Source organism: Salmo trutta, chromosome 24 (assembly GCF_901001165.1).
Source record: "Salmo trutta chromosome 24, fSalTru1.1, whole genome shotgun sequence".
Classification (NCBI taxonomy): Eukaryota; Metazoa; Chordata; class Actinopteri; order Salmoniformes; family Salmonidae; genus Salmo; species Salmo trutta.
The window spans coordinates 9,182,311-9,201,563 of NC_042980.1; the positions used below are offsets into that span (position 1 = coordinate 9,182,311).

The 19,253-nt window shown below is 45.8% G+C and overlaps 1 pseudogene; it reads left to right on the plus strand.

Moving 5' to 3' along the window:
• Nucleotides 1–19,253, plus strand: part of LOC115161477 (histone deacetylase 4-like) — an 82,159-nt pseudogene that overhangs the window by 42,386 nt on the left and 20,520 nt on the right.

The following is a 19,253-nucleotide window of genomic DNA, read 5'->3' on the forward strand; positions in this document are numbered from 1 at the left end:
TTGTAGAACTTGTTCAATCTACCTCTAAGCTGTTGGCCCAGCTGTTCGCCACCTCTCTGCCAATAATGAACACGCATGCACGCAAGCACACACACCACCATTTTCCATGACATCACCCCCCTTGTTTACTCCCTCCCAAAGTTTACTGATCCATCACCTAAAGATTTCCTCTCGGTTGGGAGAGTGAGAGAGACTGACTTTTTGGCTCAAACATCTCACTATGACCGCTCTGGCTTTCATAGCTGAGTTAGCCTCTTAGCCAGCAGTGCCTGTGGAGTAAGGTAGTCATTTATTGTGGACTTTTTTGGACCAGAGGCTCTCAACCTTTTTTGGTTACTGTACCACCAAGTACATTTTGCTCTGCCCGTACCCCTGAAGGACAACCTCATGTGCATTTTACCAGTAAGACTCATGAAAACAGTACCCCCTGTGGATAGGCCAAGTACCCCCAGGGGAACCACTGTTTTGGACTGTGTTCAACTGTGTGTGATTATGTTGTATCTGTCTTGCATCTATGGTGTGTGTTGTGTGTGTGTGTGTGTGTGTGTGTGTGTGTGTGTGTGTGTGTGTGTGTGTGTGTGTGTGGGTGTGATGAGTCAATCTAGGAGCGTCTGCTATATGAATTCATATTAATGCAGTGTTACGATCAACTCAGGGCCCACTAAGAAGAGTGAACGTTAACCTAGACACATTTTAAATTACACTCAATTATACTGGACTAATCCTAATACACATACACCGGTGTAGCGTATATTCTCAAATCATGCAGGGTGTTGTATTAAGGGTGTGGGGTTTCCACTTGACGATGTTTTGCTAGAATTTGTACCGGTCAAGATGAATTTGTATCTCAAGGTGGGATATAATGTCTAACTTAGTCATCTTGCAGGCGCTTCTTGTCTGGAGGGACTAGAATACTTTCTCATTTGCTCTGCATGTGACAAGGTGGTGGACAACTCTTAGGTTATGTTACGGTATGTTACTTCATATTCACAACTATGGTATACAGTACTGTCACAGAAACAATGGATAAGTGGGATGAAGGGGTGAGTGAGGGAGGGATGTCAAGAGGGGTACTGAATGAAGAAGAAGTGAAAGTGTGTCACTAATTTGTTCGCAACAAGAGGGGAGGAAGGAAGAAAGGTTTGACAAAATCAAGTTGTTTACACTAAGAGAGAGAGGTTCGTCATTTTTTCCACCACAATTAAAATGGCATCTGTGTATTCTCTCCTCTGTGGAATTTCACATGGTCAGAGTCTGGAGTTCAGAGGTCAAGGCACCTGCTGAATGTCCTGGGTGTCCATGAGTATTCTGGCGGTCCCCTCTAACCTATCTCTCTCTCTCCCTCTTTTTCTCTCTCTCTTTCTCAGGTTCAGTGACTCCCGTGTTTGTGAGGCTGCCATGTGGAGGGGTGGGGGTAAGTCACTCTCTTCTACTTCTTTACTTCTACTCCCCTGTATAAATAATGTTGCTGTTTGTTCTCCCACCACACACACACGCACACACACCACCCTGGAGCACCAGAGGCAACCAAAACTGTTGCTCTGCTTTCTGTCGAGTGGGTAATTGTGACCAGATGTTTCTATAAACATGCTGTGTGCTGTAGAGTGTGTGTGGGTGGGGGTGCACTGCCTGTGTATTGTGTGTTCAGAGGGACACTTAGGGGGGGGGGGGGGGGGACAATGGTGTCTGTGTGTGTGGGGGTGCACGTGCATGCACATGTGTGCTTCCACTTCAGTGTGCTTGTGAAAGTAAAGGTATTATATGTGTTCGAGAGTGTGTGTGTGTGTGTGTGCGTATTGGAGTGAGTGGGTGAACTCAGGTTACGTGTGTTTGTCGATCCCTAGGTCAATACGTTGGTCTGACTTTCCATCCCCCTCTCTCTCACTTTTTCTCTCTCCCTTGCTCTTTACCCCCCCCCCCCATCCACCCCCTCACTCCTTCTCCACAATTCTCTTCTCCCCACTCTCTCTCCCACCGCTCTCTCCCTGTCTCTCCCTTCCCCTGTCCACCCCCCTCTCTCGGGGGTAGCTAGCTGGGTCTGTTACGGTGCCTGCTGCCGTTGGTAGGAAACAGAAGGGGCTCTGCTCTGTTTTATGGAAATGGGACAAAATTGTTGTCTTCCTGTAGTCCCAGCACAGCGCCTCCGCTCATCATATTACCCTGTCAGCCTGAGCAGAACGAACCACTCTTTCATTCCAACACGCTCCCCCCTCTCTTTGGTCTCTGGTCCCTCGCTTTTCCCTCTCTTTTATCCCCCTATTGCTCTTGGTGTTACTGGCGTGCGTCTTTCACTTCTTCTTACTCAGTCTTACTCTCAAAAGTCGCTTTTGTCAGGACTACTCTACTTTTCCAACGTGACGCTTTCTTCTCTGTTAGCAACTGGAACTGCTGACATACTTTGGCAGTGCCCCTCCCTCGCTCACTATTCTCTTTTACTTTCTTACACACTCCTCAGTTTGTCCCTCTGCCACGTTGTCCCATTTCTTCTTCTTTGTTTTTTTTGTTTTGCTCGCTCACTTTATTACTCAATAACTTGATCACTCTTTTCCTTGATCACTCACTCACTCACTCACTTCTCTGGTGCAGCCATCACTCTTCAGTCAACTCACCCTCCCTCTCCCTCTCCCCCATCGTCCCTCTCTTCCCCTCACATCTCCATTCCCCCCAGTCTTCTTTTTTATCATAAATGCAACGCAGACCCGTCATTCGTGACAAAGTCCTTCTTGGCGCGACTTGAAAAGGCCCACGTTTTCCTTTTTTTTTTCTTCTCTTCTCTCGCCTTGAGCGTTCATGCAACTGAAAGCCAAATGCGGCAGGCAGGGATCGCCACAGTCAACGTGTGCTGAGTCTGTCGGAGACCCCAAGGTTCACAGAAACCCTGCAGGTCCCCACACACTCCCTCTTTCTCTCTCCTCTCCTCTCTCTTTCCCCTCTGCCAGGTGTTTCCTTCTCTTAAGATTATTCCGTCTCGGAATTCAGTTGGTCATCCCAGGTGTCTGTGTATGCGTCTGCGTGTGTGTGTGTATGTGTGTGACTTCAAGTTGATTGCAGGGTCAACGAGGAGTTCAGAGTATCTCTGCTAAGTGTGTTACAGCGGTGTGTAGATTTTAGAGCTGTGTGTAGTGTTTGTGCAACCGTGTGGAGTATGGACTAGTGGTGTGTAGTGCGTGGAGGTGTAGAGATGTATGTAGTGTGTGCGTGTGTGCATGTTTTACTATACTTGTGGGTACTAGAAGTCCTCACAAGAATAGTAAACCAACTAAAATTCGGACATTTTGCCTGTCCTCACTTATAAAAAGGCTATTTCAGGGGTTAGGTTTAGGGTTAGAATTAGGGTTAGAGATTAAGACGATGGTTAGGTTTAGGGTTAGGAGTTAGGGTTAAGGTTAGGGGTTAGGGAAAATAGGATTTGTGTGTGTGAGAGAGATTGGGGCCACTGGGCAAGCGTGTGTCAGCATAATCAGCCCTGACTGATGAATGCCTGGCCTCTCTCATTGACCACATAAGGAAACACACACACACACATATCCACAACAGCAAGACTAGTCAGCTCCCCCCAACCCATCCCCCTCTCTCCATGTCTTCATCCCCTTGGTACTCGCTTGGCTCAGTATTGACGCTCCATGTCTGTGAATATACAGTAAGCCATCTCCCCGTTTTCCTCCCCTTTAAAATCACACCTCTAATAGCATCCCCCATGGGACCACAGTAGAAGCACATTCAAAGACTCTCTTGGCGGACACGTGTGAAGAGCAAAGTATCTTCCCCTGCCCTTTGGATTGACGTGTGTGTGTGTGTGTGTGTGTGGTGTGTGTGTGTGTGTGTGTGTGTGTGTGGTGTGTGTGTGTGTGTTGTGTGTGTGTGTGTGTGTCTCGAACGGGAGTCATTCACGTCAGTTGGATAGACCCGTAACTCACACTGAGGGTCTCTTTACTACTGCCTCTTTTTTCTCAGCAATCAAGTCCCTTTTTTCCTTCCCTCTGTGCAAGCTGTGATACAATAGATTTGTAACACTGTGTGTGAGTGTGGTTAGGGGCTTTGCACTGTAGCTTGTGTACTCATACCCCCTTTCGCTCTCTCTACATCTGGAAGGGTTGCGAGGACAGATAGTACCACAACAATCCTGGTCCAACATTGTCCCATTGTATTATTTAACCTGTTTTATATTGTACATTATACATGTACAATGTATATACAATCTATACTGTTTATATTGTCCCATTGTATTATACATTTAGGCTATACACAAACATTAAGAACACCTCCCTAATATTGAGTTGCACCCCCTGTTACCCTCAGAACAGCCTCAATTCATCAGGGCATGGACTCCACAAGGTGTCGAAAGCGTTCCACAGGGATGCTGGCCCATGTTGACTCCAATGCTTCCCACAGTTGTGTCAAGTTGGCTGGATGTCCTTTGGGTGGTGGACCTTTCTTGATACACAGAAAACTGTTGAGTGTGAAAAACCCAGCAGCGTTCCAGTTCTTGACAATAATTTTGCCTAGCACCTATTACCATACCCCGTTCAAAGCACATAAATATTTTGTCTTGCCCATTCACCCTCTGAATGGCACACATACACAATCCATGTCTCAATTATCTCGGCTTAAAAATCCTTCTTTAACCTGTCTCCTTCCCTTCATCTACACTGATAGAAGTGTATATAACAAGTAACATCAATAAGGGATCATAGCTTTCACCTGGATTCACCTGGTCAGTCAATGACATGGAAGAGCAGGTGTTCAAAATGTGTTGTACCCTCAGTGCATATTTAAGCAATAATGCACGAGGAGGTGTATATGGCCAATATACCAGGGCCACGGGATGTTCTTACGCACAACGCAACGTGGAGTGCCTGGATACATCCCTTAGCCGTGGTATATTGGTCATGTACCACAAACTCCTGAGGTGCCTTATTGCTATTATAAACAGGTTACCAACATAACTAGAGCAGTAAAAATAAATGTTTTGTCATACCCATGGTATACGGCTGTCAGCCAATCAGTATTCAGGGCTCGAACTACCCAGTTTATAATGTGCATTATATAAATGTGCATTTGTGCTTGTGCTCACAGGTGGACAGCGACACCATTTGGAACGAGGTCCACTCGTCCAGCGCTGCTCGTCTAGCTGTGGGCTCCGTCGTGGAGCTGTGCTTCAAAGTGGCGGCTGCAGAGCTCAAGGTTAGCCTCATGTCCCTCGTCACCATGTGTTTGTCTATGCGTCTGTCTGTATGCCTATTACCAATGTTAATGCCATCTCGCAACTGATGCTAAATGCTAATGCTAGCACCATCTCAGGTGAACAGGTGGCAGAGTGGAGCATTGATAATTAGACCGTATTAGCAGTGCTAATGCTAGCCCCACTCAAGTGAATAAAAGAGCTTGTGTATCTTCATTAATATGGCCTTGTTAGCCGTACTCACTCTTAACACCTACAGACTCTGTAGGAATGCCCCCCACCGCAAAGCTTTCAGACAGGCACCCCCGCCTGCCTTCCTGTGTCTGTGGCCGTGCTGGGTTATCACTTGAACCCTGCTGGTGACCTAGCGCATGGGCACCACTAAGTGGCTAACGCTAACAGTCCCTGCTAACACACAAATTTAACTTGGCAAGTCAGTTAAGAACAAATTCTTATTTACCATGACGGCCTACACCGGCCAAACCTGGACGACACTGGGACTCCGAATCACAGCCGGTTGTGATACAGCCTGGATTCAAACCAGGGTGTCTGTAGTGACGCCTCTAGCACTGAGATGCAGTGCCTTAGACTGCTGCGCCACTCGGGGCCCTGCACACTGGATCAGAGCGGAGCTGGCTAATGGAGACTAATGACAATTCTTCTCAGAGCCGTTAGTATAGCATGCTAAATTACTAACACTCACATGGAGTTTCTGCTAGGACTTATGGCTTCAACAAGCACTTTCACTCTCATTGTTATAGTAGAGTTGAAAGCATGATCTATTGTTATTCGAAGGTTGTTGTTAGGAGTGTATCAGTTGAAATGAGTATGTATGCCATCTAGTGAACAACACTTGTTATTGTTACTGAGATGAGGGTTTGATTAATTTACTTGTTTGATTCATTCACTGACTTGTTTGTTCATCCATTCATCTATTTATCAATCATCCCAATTGATCATCCCAATGGATTAATCGAGGAGATGGTCTCTCTATCTAGGAATAAAGACCTGAAATAATCATGAAAATTCCTGCACTCTACATAGGGGTTAGAGGTCACAGGAAGTTATCAACTTGACGCTTAACACCATCTTAGCATACACACACACACGCAACCCCAGGGGGGTGGGGGGGTGGGGGGACAGACTCTAACATCACCTGCAACCCCCCTGGCCTGTCCGAGTCAGCATTCCATCAGCATCTTCAGCGTTTTTAAATCACACACTCTCGCTCTCACATATAAAGCTCTTTGAAAGCGGCCCCTATCATCAGACAGGATCTGAGTCCCTCCTCTCCCTCTGCTAGAATAATATCCTCTGTGGACAGGCGAGGTGGAGTGCAGTAATCTACAGCAGCTGCCTCAACATCATTAGACTGGACTACAGGGACACAGGTCCCCTCACCATGTCCCTGCATACCACAGTCAGTCACGGCCCCCAAACACTGGGAGTCCCCATATTACACAAGGACCCTGAACAGTCGGCGCGGGAGTGGCGGGAGTCCCCTAGGTCCCCACATTAACACAGCATCCACGTCTCGCACTGCTACTCCCAGCTGACAGCCACACGTGTGTGTGTGTGTGCGCGGTGGCAGGGGTTGTGTCTGTGTCATCAGCAGTGTCTGACCCTCCGCCCTGTCAATGGCAAAACAATTAACTGTGAGCCATAGTGGGATTTAAGGTCAGAAAGGGAGAGAACTAAATATTGCATGGAGAAACTGGAATGCGTGCATGTGTGTGTGTGTGCACGGGTTGGTGTGCATATATAGTGTGTTGTGTGGTGTGTGTTGTGTGTGTGTAAGTGGTTTTTTCGTGTGTGCGTTTTTGGGGTTACGCGTTTATTTGAGGATGAGTGTATTTCAGTCTGTGACTGCTCAAGGCCTTATCCTAATGCGTCTTTTTATTTTACCAGCTGGGCTCCTGAGTGGCGCAGCGGTCTAAGGCACTGCAGCTTAGTACTAGAGGTGTCATTACAGACACCCTGGTTCAAATCCAGGCTGTATCACAAACGGCCATGATTGAGCAGTGCACAATTGGCCCAGCATTGTCTGGGTTTGGCCGGTGTAGGCTGTCATTGTAAATAAGAATTTGTTCTTAACTGACTTGCCTAGTTAAATAAAGGTTCAATACAAAATTATGGGTAACATGGTTCCGTCTTCTCTGATTGGCAGAATGGTTTTGCGGTAGTCCGGCCCCCTGGACACCATGCAGAGGAGAGTACACCTATGTAAGTCCCACCCCTTTTATGTTTCTTCCGTCTCATTCGATCAGATCTTGTTGACGTCATTACGGAACAGTAGAGAGATTTTGAGCAAAATCAAATGATCAGAACCTGTCAGACTCACAAAATGTATATCATTTTTTTCGCTCCCCCCCTCGTCTCTTATCATTACATCACATAGGGGATTCTGTTACTTCAACTCAGTGGCCATCGCAGCTAAACTCTTGCAGCAGAGGCTCAGTGTCAGTAAGATCCTGATTGTGGATTGGGTAAGTTTACCTTGGATTTCCTGTGCTTCCACACAGAATAAGGCAACAAATAATGTGACCTATCTTTCCAAAAAAATTTTTTTAATGTTCTGTGAGTGTAAATAATGACAATACATCAGGGTTCTATATGTATGAAACACATAACGTCAGTCGTTAGAATCTGTCATATTGAAAATAGTCCACCTGCCCAGGAAGAGATGGCTGCTGGATGTTGGTAGGATCATTGCTGGGTTCATTATACGGCTTCCCAAAGCCTTTGAACCACTTTTCATTTCCTCCTGTTTTTCACCGAGAGAGACTTCTACAACTAGCCCTGTCATCCAGGCAGCAAGCACAGTTTTATTTGTATTCCTTTTTTTGTATTAGAAAATGTCTCGATGTAGAAACGTATAAAGCAGGGGGAGACTGTAAAAAAGGACACTCGGTTAAAAAAATAACCTTCTTTAAAACGTGTCAATTGTATGAGATAATGCCTCAATATAGAAGCTTAAGTCACTTTTTTTTATATGTTTGACTATGTGGGAAGGTCTGTTAAAATGAAATGGATGTCGTAGCCGAAAGTAAAAGATATTGTCACCCAGCGATGGGATTTTTACGACTGACTTAACCCAATTGATTGCCTAAACATATTCAACTCTCTGAACCGGTCACAAAGAGTTTGTAGGGTTGTGGTATGTTAGATAGTGGCTAAGCATGGCAATTGATAGAGTTTGTTTCAGGGTGTCCCCTTTTCTACTTTGGTGTAACTCTTCTATGTTCATCTGACGACTGATTCAAGTTCGATTTTGTTTAGCGCACAATGCTTATGAATAGGTGTTTAATGTGAAGACCTCATCCAACATCAGTTGTTAGAGTCAGGAAGTAAACCTAAACCTGCCTACCCTGCCCCTCTCATATCTATCAGGATGTTCACCATGGCAACGGCACACAACAAGCGTTCTACAGCGATCCCAACGTTCTCTACCTGTCACTCCATCGCTACGACGATGGCAACTTCTTTCCTGGCAGTGGAGCGCCTGATGAGGTGAGTGGCAGAGTTGGAGATACGCTCGCGTGTGCGTGTGTCTGCGTGCATGTTTGTCTATGTTCACTTTGACAAGCGCTTACTGTTCTTCACATCCCTGGCACACATGTTGACAGACACTGGTAGCTCAACTGCCTGCACAGTGTGCAAGATCTCAACACCAATAGTTTCCTCTTGCTAAGGAAAAACAATTTACTGAAGTATTGTTTCAGAATTCTGGTCACTTTTCCAAAAATTCCCAGGATTTCCAGAATTCCTGGTGGGAGGATTCCAGATTTCCTGCTTATTCCCTCCTGATTCCGAGGAAACTTCCAATCGGGATTTCTGGAAAACCCGGGAATTTTGCAACCCTATTGAAGCACTCACTCTGTTGAACACTAACCATAAAATGAAATAGTGGCTATGTTTCAACAGGCAAACACTTGGTAGAATACTTTCCACCCATCACTGGCTCAATAACCAACAATTACCATAGAATTGACCCTTCGCTAAGCCCTGCTTGTCTTAGTTACTGTTGCAACATTTTCCAGGGAAGCCACTGGTGAAATTCCCTCACAATGATCTCAAACTGTTTTTTTAATACACAATGAAATTAAAACAGACCACCCCTTGCTGATCAGGAAACTCTTGAGTATGTTGAGGTGGACTGTCATTACAGTTACTTCACGGGAACCTGTTCAAATGAAGGTTGTAGTGTGGCTAGCCAGTGAATTGACTGTCATCATGCAGTCAAAGTTACTAACCACTTTTGGAGCTAACTAGTGCTCTCAAATCGTTTCCTAAAGTCAACAGCAGATTAGAGTTATTCAGCAGAGGTGGGACCAAGTCATTGTTTTACAAGTCACAAGTAAGGTTCAAGTCTTAGCACTCAAGTCCCAAGTCAAGACAAGCAAGTCCGAGTCAAGTCTCAAGTCAAGACCGACAAGTATCAAGTCAAGTCTCAAGTCCTAAACTTTGAGTTTCGAGTCCTAAACAAGTCATAATGGGCACTTCACCAAATGTAATACCATTTCATATCTTTAACAAGAGTAATAGTTAGTATATTACATTTATGCAAATCATGAATGCTTGTAAAAATATCTATATATTTATTACTTTCCAAATAAACGTTATATTTCCATGGAAATACATGGGTAGCCATGAGAAAGACCCCCCCCATAGTGATCGACTATCGAGGATCGCCATGGGGCGCAATCGGGCCATGTAGGCTTGTACACACACACACACACACACACTGTGTGGTTGCAGTAGGCAAACGTATGTCAATGGCTTTAGGAACAGCAGTAACATCAGGCAGGATTTAGGCCAACAACTGTCTAGCCAGTTGTAGCTCAATCTTTGGTGCAATGATCACATTCCCACACTGACTGACTGTGTGGAGGCTCATTGATTTAACGTTACGTTAGCCTAAATGCTACAGTAGCAAAGTTATAAGTATATAGCTGTCAGCTATATTAGCCACAATTTACCGTTCTTTGTGCAGCTTCAAATGTCGAACAAAGTTGGAAATTGTTGCGCCTCCGCCTGTAATTTTCTTCCCGCATGTTTTGCAAGTTACAATCCGTTTTTTTGTTGATACAGTATCGTCTTTATATCCGAAAATAATAATTTTGGGTATCATCTTTCCAAGGACTCCATCTGAATTCACCCGCCAACGTTCCTCTGCACTGCCACGCACAACTTTTTCTCAGCTGGCACAATTTGATTGGCTGCTGTCCTTTTCAAACTGTAATCAGTTAATGAAGAGTTGATGCGCTGCACACTTTTTTAATAGCATAATTTTTTATATTTGGGCTTGGGGAGGGTATCAAGTCAGGTCGAGTCAAAAGGCTCAAGTCCAAGTTAAGTCACAAGTCATTGGTATTAAAGTCAAAGTCGAGTTGCAAGTCATCATATTTGTGACTCGAGTCCAAGTCATGTGACTCGAGTCCACACCTCTGTTATTCAGAGTATTCATAACATGGCTAATTTAGCTAGCTAACATACATTTAGAGAAAGAAGTTATTAAGTGGCTAGCTAGCATTAGAAATGTTTGGTGGCCAATGAGATTGAGAGCTAGCTAACTAACCAACAATGTAACAAAAGTATAATTTCGGATTTGAAAAACTTCATCAACAGGCTCTGCATTTAAGGATCACAGTAACGAGTACTCCTGGTTCAATGTTCAATTATTTTGCCATTTAAACAATTACTTTTCTAAAGAAAACAGTTTTTCCCACTGTCCTCACTGGCTTTCATGCATTTAAAACGTGAGCTTGTTTGAGCAGTGTTGTCAACAATTTTTCAGTGAGAGGTCGCTTTTGGCTTCTTAATTTGTTGCTAAAGTTGCTAGATGTTGACATCACAGCACCAATTTGCGGTACTGCTGCGGTCCCCGTCATAGCGTTTTCGCCCCCCTCTCCCACCATACTCCCCTTACCCCGGTGCTTCTCTGCCTGTGCGTGCGCCGTTGCAGTGACTTATGTTGCACAGACAGCCTCTCCCATTCTTGTTTGCGGCAGAATTGAGTGGAAAAATACGCTTAATGCTATCAAAACCATAGAACAAAACCATAGAAATGCTCGCAACTCCTCAAAGGCACCCTAAAAAGTAACTGCATTTGTCGCTTGCCTCTTTTACCAATAAAAGTCGCTAAATTGGCAACACACTGTCCGAGGTGTCGCACTCGACAAAATTCTGGGGCGATGCTTAGAGAAGGGTCAATCGATTTTTGGAAATGTTCCTGTTATTCACATTCAAATTGGCAACACAAAGAAAGCTCAATTGTTGTTAGTTATTCCTTGGTAATTGCTACAATATTATATTGGCAGTCATCTAACATCTCCTGATACAGGTTTCTTAATGATGTGGTCATTAGCAAGGCCTTCTACCACTTAGGTCAGATTATTATTGTTGCTTGTAAAATGCCCAGACTTAATGTAAAAGTGTGTTATGTGTGGTGTTACTTGTGTGTGTGCATGCGTGCGTATATATTAGAGCGTGCGCTCTCGTCTGGCAGGTAGCAGTCTGAGCTTTGACAGGTAAATGGCAGCAATCCCAGCAGTCCTTTTCTTAGGTGGAGGCTGTTCTACAGAAGTATTGTCTAGAGTGTGTAATAGTACAGTATATGCATGTCATTTTGCTTGAGTGTGGTGTGCGTGTTGTATATGTGACTAACCTATGGTTGTGTTGTGTGTGTTGTAGGTGGGCACTGGGGGCAGGTATGGGCTTCAATGTGAACATGGCTTTCACCGGTGGACTGGAGCCACCCATGGGAGACCGCAGAGTACCCTGGCTGCCTTCAGGTAACACAGACTAGCTACCCAGAGTATGATGAGGATTTCTTATGCTAGCAACATCAGCGTCAGAAATCAAGAGGGATAGAAAGAGGAGAGGAGCCAGTTTAGTGGTGAATTTACGGCGGTGGTGGGTTGGCTGTTGGTGTGGTAAGTGCTCAGGGAGCACTTGGCTGAGGAGAGGGGTGTATATCAACAGACTGAAGGTCCCCAGTGCTCAGTCTGTCCTGACAGTTTCCCAGCTCTGGAACCATATACACACTACTGGTCATGCCGCAAGTCTACAGACGCGTATTAAAAGGGATGATTCACTCCAATATCACTCAATGCCTTCTTGACGTTAATGTAGATGATACCGGATGTTGTCTTCATCCAAAGATTTCAACTTAAGCCGAAGTGACTGATAGAGTAAGCTATTGTTAGCATTAGAATATAATACATATTAACAGTTAATTGCAGATTCAGGACAGCTGTAGATGTTGTTGAGGGGTAGAAATGTAGATGAACTAAGAAAACGGATTGGGTGATTCATGTCAAATATCCCTGCCAAATTGGAGGCACAAATACAACCATGTGAACATCACTTGGGGTCAGACCTGGGTCAAATACATCACGTCAAATAATTGAATATGCTTAAGGTGCACTCGATTTAGTTTGCCCTGTACAATGCAACCAAATAGATAGTCCCTAAAGCGTGTATATTGTCCACATATTGTCTATTTTTACAGTAATAGCTATTAGCAGGATACCGTACGTCAATGTTACATCCAAGGCAGAAATACTGAGAGAAGTATAACTGTAACAAAAGGTCATGTTATACCATGACTGTATGAAATTATCTCGTCGTCCAAAAAGAACTGAACTCATGATACTGTAATGCCTCCTTTTCACAGCTTTTGAGTGGCCTCTATATGGCTGAGAGGCAGGGAGGCTTGAAGTATGATGTGTTGTAATACATGGCCGAGTCAGGGCTTTGTGGCAGCCTCTTTTATATGCCAAGCAGGCTGATGCCAGGGCTGAACTCCATTAGGTCCGCTGTCTGGGGCTATTTATAACCCCCTACACACTCACACTTTACACACACACATAACATGAGCATGTGCATATAACATCCAGTAAACACACATACACAAACACACACACAGAAAAAACACAAACATCACGCAAAAGTCATGCACGTATGCTCACCACCAATTCCCGCAAACACACAACACTCTCACACACACACACACACACACACACACACACACACACACACACACACACACTCTTGCAGGCTACACACCTACCTGTACACACACAAGCATACATGGCATTGCATGCAAGCATAAACTTACATACAGTACATCCACACACACACTCACACACACGCAGACATGTGGTTGGGGCGCAGGGCAGAGGGTGAATCACTTTGAAGATGAGCCTGTCTGGCCAATTGGTCTGAGCTGCCGGTGCAGGTAGACAGTAGACACACATCAACCACTCTGTCTCAGTCTACTGACTGGCTGGTTGCACGCTATACTATACTACCAGGACAATGTGCCCTGCTAATGTACCCCAAGCCTCCACATAACCCTGCTCCTCACGTAACCCCACACTGACCCTCTCACATTCCAGATAGATGGATCACATGCTGTACAAGCCGCTGTATCGTATGTTCATATGGATGTTACAGTACACAAGAGGTGGGACGTGATACATATTAGGGCGCATATGTACCTATATACTGTATATACATATCTATGTCGACAAACCCTCAAGCACTGTGCCCCCACCAATGTGTAGCACGTCTTCAGGTATTGTCTCTTGTGTTGTTGTATATAAAGAAACATTTTATGTGTTTATGCTCAAATCTATCCTTTGTTTTTAAACCACCCTGCCACGTTATGTTGGCGCTGCACTTGATAGAAGGGAAATTGTTGGGAAGGGTAAGAAATCTTGTTTGTTGATACGCTGCAACAGTGTAGTAGTTACAGATTTCAGACTGTGGGAAACATTGGAGTCAACGTGGCCAGCATCCCTGTCGAATGCTTTCCACACCTTGTACAGTCCATGCCCCAATGAATTGAGGCTGTTCTGAGGGCAAGAGGGGGGACCTATGGCCAATAATCTGAAAGGCTGACACCGAGTAAAGTCCATGACCTTTATGAGATAAAGGATGGATGTACCCAATCTTAAATGATACTGTAGCCCCTACCTGTTTTTATGTATACCTGAATGAGATGCAGTAAGTACACGCAATATAGTATTATAGCCCCACCTCGACCTCCCGGCCCGGCTCCATGAGGGGGCCTCTTTCCTGTACGAGGATGGTGCGCGAGTTGGGGAACTACCGCAAAGCTACCAAGGAACCAGGTAAGGATGGCAGTAGAACAAGGCGAAATGCAGCAGGATATATTGTGGAGTGGGCTGGGGATGCCACGGAGATTGGCGCACAGACAACCACATATCGGCAATCCTCCATTTTCTGTGGTCGAGAGGCAACGCGATCCACAGCTCACGGACTTGCTGAAATGGAGCATTAAAAAGAGCAAGCAACGGGAGCAGAGACAGGAGGCTCAGCTCTAGGTGGTAGAGATGGCACTTATTGATCTACAAGAAAACAACGCTGACATCGGGGCACAAGACCAGCTGGGCGATGGGGTTGGAGCAAGCAGAGGCTCGCCTGATTGCGCCAATCGGCACCCAGATCCGAGGGGGCCCGGTGCCAGTGACATTCCGGTCGGACCTGTCACTGCCCAAGGTCACTGACAATGATGAAGTCGATGTGTACCATCGCAACATTTGAACGGATGGCGGCTACGTGTGGCCGGCCGAGAGAAGAGTGGGTGATTCGGCTTGTCTACTAACAGGAAAGACAAGAAAGCCTAAGTGACTATGGACGTTAACTTCGTTCATGATTATGACAGTGTTAAGGAAGAAATACAAAACTAAATATGAAATCAGCAAAGACAATTATAGAATGCGCTTTCGTGAAGAAAAGACAAAGGCGGGGGAATCCTGTCAGGAATTGTTTGTGCGTCTCCGGGAGCTGGCCAGGATACCACCAACGGAGCACACAGTTGAAACTGTCCTGGAGGTTATCGTGCTTGAAACAATTCCTTCTGATGATTACATCTGAAATCAGAGTTTGGGTTTGGGAAAGGGACCGGAAGTCTGCTGCAGAGGCGCCGCGTCTCGCAGAGGTCTACATGTCTGCACGTCAAGACCAACGGGCCTTTCCAATGCAAACACAGTGGCAGCTGCTTGACCCAGTCGGTTTGTGGGACAATGCGGGACACATAGTAAGACACAACACTTTTAAATTAGCAAAGGGACTGTGGGTGTTTTTCTTGTGGCCTAGTAGGACATAAGGCAGACAAACGTAATGTATGGCGCGCAGAGCTAGTGTGCTTTTGTGCTACTTGCCTACGTCTAGTTTACGCCCTAGTGAGTTGCAGGTTAATGAGCAGCTATGTGAGGTGTTTCTAAATGGCAAGGTGTTGATGGCTTTGGATGATACTGGCAGCACACAAACACATCGTTAGGGCTGGTCTAATTAAGTTGTCCTCGGGACTGATATCCCCATATTGTCAGAGTTGTTAGAGCCAAAGCAGCGTCTGCAGCACCTAGGACGATATTGGGGTAGATCCAGAAAGCGTGGCTCACTGTGAATGGAACCAAGTGTGCTATGGCCCGAGAAGAGGCCCTGTACTTGAGTTCCGCATTGGCCCAGAGGGCATGTGCCCTCAAGTGGAAAAAGTAGCAGCCATCCAAAACAGTTCTACGCCTAGCACACGGCTGCGGGTGAAGTCCTTCCTGTGGCTCGTTGGCTGGTACTGACGTTTTGTGCCAGACTTCTCAGATGTGGCCCTACCCGTAGAATGAACTGACCAAAACCAAAGAGCAGAAACAATTCCTGTGGACCACGGCCTGTGAAGAGGCATCCCAGAGGCCCAAATGGGTGTATGTAGCCAGTCCAGACTTCGACAAGCCTTTTGTGGTGCAGACTGATGCATCCAACGTGGGGCTGGGAGCTGTGCTAGCTCAGGGAGAGTCGGGCAGGAGAGATCTGTTCTGTTTCATCAGCTGAAAACGGAAATCACATGAGTCCAGGTATTCAGTGGTTGGGAGTGAGCACATCGCACTGAAGTGGAGCATCGAGAGCTTGAGGTATTACCTTCTTGGTAGCTCTTTCCTTGTCCAACATAGTTGCAGACTATGTTGGACAAGAAAGCCCGTCTGTACTGCCACATGTACCATGATTTGTTTGTTATTTCAGCCTGAGGGCCATTTTTGTTTTAGGTCCCTTTATAAAATACGCGAAAAGGTTCAAATGATTGGGTGACAGGTTGTCGCCAAATCTGTATCTCCACTGCGCTGTACCATGGACAGAGCATGCTGCAGAGTGTGTGTGTGTTTGAATGTAGGGAGGCTATGGAAAGCCACTGGGCGTTTAGGTATGTCTCCATTGAGTTTCCATAGAAAGCAGGGAAAAACACTCCTCATTTGTGGTAGGCTATGTCAATAATGAGGTAGGTTACGTGAATAACGAGATACGCCTCTGCCTGTAATATTTGATTTTGATTTATAAGGTCGGGGTGAAGTTTACAGTTGAAGCTGCTTCACTCACTCCTGCCTCACAACCGCACCACTATAGAGTTTTTAGTTAGCTTCTTAGCTTTCTGTAAAAGGTGTTAGTGTTATTAGCCTATTTAGCTCTAACCAGCTAATCTACCACTGCCACGATGGATATCAGAAATCAAACCACCAAGGCCGCCGCAAAGCCCAGCAGCGACGATGCTGCGGCGCTCCAGCTAGCTCCGCGTGAAGAGCCCACCCCCTGTTTATAGTAGGCCGGCATTGCGTAATTTATTACGTGGGTGGATGGAATTTGATCCACAGAAGTGCCGTATCGCATCGCCTGTGTACAGCTGCATTCACATAGGCTGTTTGTAATAGGTGAATTACCCTATCTAGCGTGTAGCCTATATATGCATTACCAAATATACCTTTCTTTACTGTGTAGGGCACTGTCCATTTTGCTGATACAGTGCAGCGGAGATGGGCTACAGATTTCGCGCCAACCTGTCACTTCAAAAGCACTCAATGGTCTCGGAGTCTCGGCATTTGCACTTTATGTTTATTGTGGTATAGCGTGATATAAGCAGAGTTCAATATAATTCCAATGCAAGAACCCCCCCCCCCAAAATTGTGCCCCCTCACCGATTTCACTGCCCCCTTAGTCACTTTATCCTGGCAAAGGGTCTGTCGACCTTCTCATAGGCTAGGTGAAAATTCCACCACTTTGATCCACCTATCCATCCTATGAGATGTACACAAGTAGATGGAGAGAGAGGGAAATTGATTTGACATGTTTTCTTTGGCAATGTAATTTCTTACACTTTCCATGCCATAACTCTTCTTGAATTGAACTGAGAGAAGGCGGGGTCGGGGGGCTAGCTTGGGGGAGTAGGGGCTAGGGGTCAATTTAGGAGTGGACAGGGATGTGGGGTCTTCCCCTTATTTCACCCAGCTGGCCCCCCAGCACATCATCAATCCACAATGCTGCGGTGAGTGTCTCCTCAGCCTCTCTCCTCTCTGATTTACAGCACCCAGAGGAAAATGGCCAGCACAGCCCAACAGTCCATATATCTACTCTCCCGCCATCTCTCTCTATCGTTCCCTTTTTTACATGTACATTTTAGTAATTTATCAGACGCTCTTATCCAGAGTGACTTAAAGTAGTGAGTGCATACATTTTTTGTTTCTTTTCATACTGGTCCCCCGTGGGAATCAAACCCACAATCCTGCCGATTTCCTTTACGTCCCTCTCTCTATCAAAAACACAGACAATCCACCCCATCATCACTCCTTATTCTCTCTCTCTCCTCTTTCTCTCTCTCTCTCCTCTCTCCAATCTCTCTCTCTCTCTCTCTCTCTCCTCTCTCCTCTCCTCCCCGCTCTCTCCCTCTCAGCCATGCCACATTGCATTGCAGGGGATCAAGCCTGAGCCTCCAGAAGGGAGGAAAAAAAGATAAGAAAATTATCCCTAATGAAAACCAGAAGTCCCATCTCTCTCTCCTTCCCTCACGCTCCCTCTCTCATCAGGAACTTGGGAACAGAGAGGAGAATTGAGCTTAATTCAAACCAGCTCTCCACAACGTGAGATGACAAGGCTTTGAAGTGTGTCGGAAAAGCCTTTGAGCCTGACATGTAGGCATGGCTAGCGTTAACCCTTTGTTGGTTAGTGGGTTTGGGCAGTATGGTTTTCAGTTTTTTTGTATTCAGTCAAGCTATAGTATCTTCCTCCTCATTCACTGCCCTTGTTTAGGACTCCACTTGAAAACACACCACACACCCTGGTGGGGTGTTCTGCGGAGGAGAGGTTAAAGCGAGGAATGGAAAGGAGGAGTGGAAGATGGAGAGAGTCCCTAGAGAGGGAGGTTTCCCCTGGTTCTTGTCAACGCCACTGAGTGAACAGCTGCCTCCATTCTGAAAGCGTGTTCGTGTGTGTGCATTTGTGTGCGTGCGGCTGCATGTCTTAGCACTCAAAGCATTCAGGGAATGGGGGAAATGATGAGGACTTCGGTGAACTATGAGTGAACAAAGTCCCTTACCCCTACACAGACTTCTCAGGGCCCCCAAAGAGTGCTCATCTTCCTGCTCCGTCTAGTTTATTCTCTCCCAAAGTGAAACAACACAACCTCACTGGGAAAAAGGTAAAGAAAAACACTGCAGGTGAAAGAGAGAGATGTGGCTCATCTCATCTTCTCATATCTGTGAAAAATCCAATAGCTTCAGGAACGCCCCAGCAAAGATCAGAGGACGAGGATAATTAATAATTAACATAGTAGACTCCAGAGCCGCTTCTCTGGGAAGGTTGACGTGTTGGGCGACCACCTGCAGAACTGATCTTCAGGGGGGTTTCAGTGGTCTCGATGAGCATTATAGGTAGAGCGCATTGAGTAGTCACACGTGCGTCGTCGATATCTTGTGCACGGGTACATGCGCGTACTGTATATTTGTACGTGTGTGCATGCATGTGTTCTTATGCATATGCGGGTGTACACACTGTGTGTGTTTGTGGGTGTTTCTCAAAATGAATACCACCATGCTCCAAGCACGCAAATTGCAGCACGGGAGGGTCGGAGTATGAGTCCAAATCAAAGTATGTGAAATGGAGCACGGAGGGCACTTCTCGGATGCGTACTCCGTTTGTTGATATTTTGAAGCATGCATCAATGCAAGCTTCAACGCAAAGTATGCGCAGAAATATGACGCAGCCACGTAAAAAAAAAAACATT